Here is a 7541-nt window from a genome sequence, read left to right as displayed (position 1 = left end):
GGAGAAGACTGCCCTGGACTGGAAGCAGGGATGGGAGTTCTGGTTCCACATGAGCCACTGGCATCTTGTCTGACCTTGGGAAGATCCCTTCCTTTCTCTGCATCTCTAATTCCTCATAGGTGAGATGCTTCCCTGACAGGGTCTCTGTGGGGTCTGTGGCAATGATATGGTACATATTAGGTGCTCAACTAATGCTCTTATGGAAATGGAAGGTCTAGAACAACTCCTTGCCTTTACAGAATTTAAAGGCTCTTTTCAGTTCAGTTTATGACAGGCGGGATGTTTTAATATCAGTATGACAGAAGAGAAGCCTGAGGTCAGAGAGGAAGAGAAAAGGATCAAGGTCACCAGCCCTGGCTGGTCAGAGGAGGTCAGGGACACAGAGAAGGCCCAGGGAAAAAGGCTCTCTAGGAGGGACAGCACTTGAGACCATCCTTCCTCTTCCAGTGGAAGTTTTGACCCAGCCTCCCTTCCACTTCTCGGCTTTCCACCTGCCATCACTGGGCCTCACTTACCTGGTGCTCTAGATTAGAAGATGAGCCAATGACTCGAAGGGCACAGCTCACTTGCATGGGCTGTGGTTCCTATGTTAGATCCAGACAAGCTCCCTGGTGGTTGCAACCTGAGGCAACAGGGACCTTTGAGTTTGCCAAATGTCATGCTTAGCCCTCTGCCACTGGCTGATGGGTCCTGCTCCACACACACACTCAGAGAGACAGGATTCAGAACAGCATCTTCATTCTCCCAGCTCTCTCAGATCTGTGGGTTTCTTAAACATAATGCCACACCGTCTAGTTCTCCATCTCCCAACAATTCATGTCACCCAAGTGAGGGAAAAGGCACTGCATGCTTGTCACGTGCTCTTTCATGTCCTTGACCTTGTTTAAGCCTCACAACCACTCTGCAAAGTAAGTCTTATTGCCTTATTTATGGGCGAGGAAACAAAGGCTCAGAGAGGTAGAGTGACTTGTTCAAGGTCACAAAGCTAAAAAGTAGAGTTGGGATTTGAACACAAGCCTTTCTGATTCCAGAACCCAGCAGAAAGACCATCTTCAATTTCTGCACTACTTAGTTGCCTGATCTCACCCTCAATGACAGTCTGTTACCTGGAACTATTCTTCCTCCTCCTTCTGAGACCTTAGGTGCTACCCCTTCTTCATAATCTACACAGGAATGATGTCTAGACTCATAAGTATGGAGGTGTAGGAGGCCTTTGAGATGACCCAGGCCAGCACCTCCTGACCAGTTCTGCCTCCAAGCAGATGCAGAAACTGAGGCCAGGCCTGGGACCCAGAGTTAAAGGTACAGCCCTCTCCAGCCGTGGGGCATGGTAGAAGGAAGTTTCTATCCAACATGACTATAGGGTTGCAGACCTCTGGAAAGGGTGGTCTGGGATGCTTCTAGGGCAGAAAGGCTTGTCAGGGATTGAAGGGTTTGAAACCAGGCTGGCCAAGGGGAGAGAGAGCAGAACAGACATAGAGTGGGGGCTGGGTGGCCTGACTGAGCAGAGGGTCAGGCAGCCTTGGCCAGGCTCCCATCTCCAGCCCCAGGCAAGCGCGTGAGGTGGAGCTGAAACATTCAAGCAGCTTCCTCTCCTTTGTTGGGAGTGATGTCGCCCATTTCCTGGATGTCCAAGAACTGCCTCAAACAATAGTGCTGTCAGGAAGCCAGGAAGGGGCTGCTGCCCTGTGCTTGGTCCTGCCCCATCCCTCCCCACCTCCTGAGACCACGCGGGCCATCCTTTATGCTTATCTCTTGAAGTCTGATGCCTCGCTCCACCGGCAGCTGGCTGTGTTTCTAATGACAGGCCTCCTAACTTCTCTGGGTGTCAGCTTCCCAGCTGACACTTGGAGGACATAGCCTTACCTAGCAGAACTGGTATGTTGATTAGAGGAGGTAATCTGCAAATGCTTGGCTTTTGGTAGGCACTCAGCAAATTCATGTTGGCTCTAAGTGATAGAAGTTGTCAACTCACATTTTTCAAGTCTATTAACTGCCATACGGTATGTTAAGGATTAGTTTGGGGGTCAAACAAAATTGGGTTTAAATCACAGTCCAGCTATCTATGATATATGACAGCTGTATGACCTGGGACAACAATGTAATCTTTTTTTTTTTTTTGGCAGTACTGGAGTTTGAACTCAGGGCCCACACCTTAAGCCACTCCACCAGCCTTTTTTTCATGTTAGGTGTTTTCAAGATAGGATCTCTCAAACTGTTTGCCTGGGCTGGCTTCAAACCACGATCCTCCTGATCTCTGCCTCTTGAGTAGCTAGGATTACAGGTGTGAGCCATCAGAGAGCTTGGCAGTTGTAGCCTTTTTGAGCTTCAGTTTCTCTACCTGTCAGAAGAGAGTAACAATTAAACCTATGTCAGGCATCACCAAGAGAAATAAATGGGCAAATACATGTAAACCACGTGGTAACAATACCTGGCATAGAGTAGGTGTCCAGTAAATGTTAGCTATGATTGTTGTTTCCACAGAGCTCATGTTTGTCCTCTGCTTTCAAGTCTTACCTTTCACTTGTCTGTCACCCGGCTCTGCACAACTTGGAATATCTAATGGCAGTCTTGTAGGTTGTCCAGGGTGAGGGAGTCAGAAGTCTAGACTCAGTCCTAATTTCACTATTAACTGACCCTTTCTCATCTTTGGGGTTCAGTTTTCCCATCTCTGAAGTAAAGAGAATGTGTTGGTCTCCAAGGGTCTCTCCATTCTCAGAATTAAAAGAAACACTTCTCTGATTCCTGTCCTGGAACTTACCAGTGAGTTGGAGCCCCTACCCGGCTCAAGAGGTTGTCTGTGTCCCTAGCTCACCAACAGATTGCAATCCCCCCCAAAAGAGGGGAGCTGTACAAGTAGTTCAAGCTGTCTCCAAGCTTGGGATGTGGGTGGGTGCTTTTGTCAAGAAACATGGCCTTTTCATTAATGCCATTGTCCACCAATTAGCCCAATGCAGACTCACAGGGAACGCTGTGCTGGGGGCTGCCATTCTGGCGGTCTGTGGTTGGACCATTGTGTTCCGTCAGTCCTGCTCCCCCTTCTCTGGAAAACCTTGGCTGTGCTGCCTGTCCAACTTGTCTCATCACCCCACTGCTCAGTTGCACCTGTCACCTTGATGGGGTCATATATGTTGTACTTGGTAGCAGGCAATGTACTTGTTACTGAATCAGTAAAACCACCCGTAAGGGAAGCACTGTTGTTACCATTGTTTCTTAGAGGAAACGATGTCAGCGAAGTGGAGTGCCTTTGTCAGGTCCCACAGAGGACAAAACTACCTCATTAGTTACCAGACAGGAGCACCATGGGGCCATGCTCACCAAATAAGCTTAGAACTGTGTAGCCTTGGGCAAGTCACTTCACTCTCTGTTTTCTTTCTTGTCCCTCACACCTTCATCACCAATTCCCAACCAGCAACTCAGAGTGGAGCAATGAGTGCAGGTTTGGGAACCATTCAGGCCTGGATTTTAATTCTGCTTCTGCCAACAATAAAATATCCACAGTCCATGCCTTGAGAAGCTCAAGTCAAGAAAGGGAGGTAGAATAGGACAAATAATCACCGTGTAATTGCCATGTAAAGAAGCCACAACGCACAGAAATTTCCCGTGTCAACACAGAGTCACTTCAGTTCTTTGCATGACTACTCAGGATTGCATTGTACTGCTGTATTGCAACTTGTTCAACTGTTCTGCTACTGATGAACACTTGGTTTCTCTCTCTCTCTCTCTCTCTCTCTCTCTCACAGCTCCTCCCTCTCCCTCATCCCCTCTCCTTCCCCATCACTCTCCTCTCTCTGTCTCCATTTAAAAAAATTTCTTCAATGAAACTCTTGTATACATCTTAACATATTGGAACCAGCACTTCTGCAGTATAAATTTTTATACTGTATGTGGAATAGTATACATACTTCATATTTTGAAAGATGCAATAATTTGCCTTCCAATCATAATGCATCAATTATCAATTTGTGATCCTACTATTTATCCACATTTGGATTAACATTATCAAGGTTTTTTTTTTTTACAGTTTGGTGAATAAATAAAATGGCATCTCATGGTGGTTTTAATTTGCATTACTTTGATTGCTAGTGAGGTCAAACATCTTTTTCACATGTTTACTGGCCATTCTAATGTTCTCTTCTGCAAATTACCTATCCAGAACCTTCACAGATATCTCTATTAGAGTTTTATCTCCCAACCACTTTCCAATTCAGTTCTGTCTTAAGATTTTGGTCCCACTTCTGGCCCTTTTGGCTTCTGATGCTCAAATCTCCTCCAGAATTTCATTTGCTGCTCCCTACTCCTATGGATTGATTTTCCAATGTGGACCTCCACACAGGACTGGCCTCTAGGTTCAACCAGCCTGAACCCAAGAAGGCAGACTGAACTTGGCCAATCAGAAATAGTTCAAGTAGCAGATGTTTCCAAAATGTTTACCTGTTAATTTTAAGGTCAAAGCCTTCATAATAATCCTCTGAATCAATTCAACCTAAACCACTATAAAGTTACATGAAATTATTTCTAATGAGGAAAATGGATGACAAAGTCTCTGCCTCTCTTCCATATCATGCCTTCAAATGTCAGTATGGGTGATCTATTCATAACAGAAGTCCAAACACCCTTCTCATCCTAATGAAATTTCCAAAATGAACTACCCAGGGGATTAGATCTACTTTAAGAAAATCAACACAGTCCCACCATTTACCCTAACAGACTGGCTAATAAGAAAACCATATTACATGCAATTCTTTATATGGAATTCTTGATCCAATTCTTTATTTTACAGCTAAAGAAACTGACTTAGAGCAAAAGTGGCTTGTGGAGGCCACATAACAAAGTCAGAATGGAGTAGGCATAGCCTCCTAACTCTCCTTCCTCTTGGCCCAGCTGCCCATCATAGTGATATGGGAGACCAGATGCTGAAAACTTTTTTTTGAAAGTTCTTCCACTTGAGTTCATTCTTGAGACCCTCAGATCCTTGGAAACCACCAGAGCAACACAAGGTGCTGTATGTTCAACAGACAATCAGATAAATAAATAAATAAAGTCTTTAAATAAAATAACTGTCACATCGTGTAATACCTTAGCTTTGGATAGCAAGTGAAAGGAATGTTATTATCATTTTCTTTTTAACGTCAACTCTTCCACCACAGCAGCAGAATTGATTAAAACAAGGTTTCCAGAAAGGGCATGCCTGCTTAATTTGCATTCAACCCTCAAATTAAAGGAATACCGGCATGCAATTATATTTCTTATTACCATAGCCTAATTTGACCTTTTATGCATCCTCCCTTCATTTCACAGACAGCATTTTTCCTGAGTCTGTCACAGGGATTTTTTTGGCTTTTTTTTTTTTTTTAAACAAAAAACAAAAACCTGAGGGTCCCTCTTTTTCTCCAATGGTATTAATCATTAAGGTAGAATTGCAGGCCTCACCCACCTTGAATAGAAAATGTCTTGTGTTTATTCTGTGTCTGTGGTGAACTAGGCTATCTCTCTTGGAGAAGTGATGGTGTTATAACACTCATGCAACAAATACTGTCGTTCAAGCACTGACTTGTGTATTGGCCACTAAGCCTGAAGGAATAGAACAAAGGGAAACAAGACGTGGTGATTGCTCATAAGGAGGACGAGGGCCATGATGTGAAAGTGCTCTTGAACAGAAGGAAAATGAGGTTTCACAGAGGAGACCTGATTTGAGCTGGATCTTGAGGGGAAAGGAGAGAGTCCACCATCTTTCAGGCAGAAGATGCAACAAGACCAAAAGCACAGATAGATCAAGTGTGGAGAGACGATGATGGAACTTGAAGCTGGAGAGCTCTGAGCCAGATTCTGGGGAGACTGGTTGTCACACTGAATCTGGACTTTGTCCAGGAGATTGTGGAGACACCTATGGCAGCAAATGTCCCCATCAAGACAAAGGCAACAGTAAATAAGCTGTAACCTGCATTGAGCTTTCACACACAAAACCATACTCCAGCCAGAGTTTTCTCTCTGTTCTTGCTCAGGGATCTGCTGTTCCCTCACACTGGGACACTCTTCCAACTCCTTCTCAAATACCACTTCTCCTGAGAGCTTTTCCATGGCCTCTCTTCCTAGACATACCTCCTCCATACTACTCAGTGACTTACTCCCACCTTAACCTCATTTAGTGCCTTCTCAGAACTTATACCATACGCCAAATCATCTTGTTTCTGTGTTTACCTGTTTATTGCCTCCACCACGGGAACAGAAGATCCTTGGGAGGAGGCGCCTGTCTGTTTTGTTCATTGTCTGTGTCTGCGTGGTCATTAGCACATAGTAGGCTGTAAAATATTGCCTGGATGAATTAACTAATTGATTAATAATGTATTCTCAGTTTTAGCTGCAACCACATCCCTTTCTCCCACTGAACGAAGAATATATGAGTATAAACGAGCAAGAGTGTCATTGTTTATTATAAAATCTCTATGTCCAAGTCACTCCTTAGACCAATTAAAATCTCTAGGGATAGGATCCAGACATCAGTATTCCAATGTCTCCTGGTGCCTTCAATGTGCGTCCTAGGCTGAGACCTGACAACCTTGAAGGGTAAGAGTGTGGCTACTTGTTTTTTAGACTCATTTTATAGTGAATTTAGTCAGAACTATGTATTTATGAATATAGATGAAAATTTTATCGCTTACCCATCGAAAGATGTGTTTAAAAGATTTAAAAAGATGGTTTCAAAATCATATCCCTTTTCAAATGGATGGAACTAGAGGACACCATGTTAAGTGAAATAAGCCACACATAAACAAATATCACATTGTTGTGTTTTCTCTCATATGCAGAAAGTTAAAAATAAGCTGAAAGTAGAAGAGGGACTATTAGGAATGGGGTAGGGAACTTGGAGAAAGGGGAAATGGGAGGGGAGGGATATATGAATGTATTGAGATGTCACAGTGAGACCCATTATTTTGTACAATATGCATCAATAATTATAAAATTTAAATTTAAAAATGAATGTGACCATTGGAACCAAACAACCATTATTTGTTTCCCAGACCTACTACTTTCCATATACGAAGCAAAGTACACATAGTTGCAAATTTCAATTTCTTATTTAAGCATAAGAATACATACTTGAAATACATACCATAAATGATCAAGGCCCACAAAGACATCATGACCCCCAAACTGAAATTTCCTATGTGGTAGAATTAACTTTTTAAAGCCCATTGGGATCTGTACCAGAGCATGAGAACATGTCCTTTATAATACTCAAAGTATTACAGCTAGGATTTGATACCTGTGAAGATAGCAATTTAGCCTCCAAGAGTTACTCCTATTTCTACACAGAAAACATTTGTTTGTTTGTGGTTTTGTAGTTGGGGTGGAATTGGAACTTCTCTGGAAAAATAAACCTGGTGAACAGTTAGTCATTTCCTAGATGTCTGTCATATAGTGGGCTCTAGGATATAGAAAGTAAAATAAGATAGAAGTCCTACTCCTGCAGTACTGGGACCAGAAAAATAAGACACACCCAGTACTATGACTCTGGTGTCATATGCTTGGAGTGTTAC

The sequence above is a fragment of the Castor canadensis genome, chromosome 13, assembly GCF_047511655.1.
Source record: "Castor canadensis chromosome 13, mCasCan1.hap1v2, whole genome shotgun sequence".
Classification (NCBI taxonomy): Eukaryota; Metazoa; Chordata; class Mammalia; order Rodentia; family Castoridae; genus Castor; species Castor canadensis.
The sequence above is the reverse complement of the archived record's forward strand: the minus strand, read 5'-3'. Positions refer to the sequence as shown.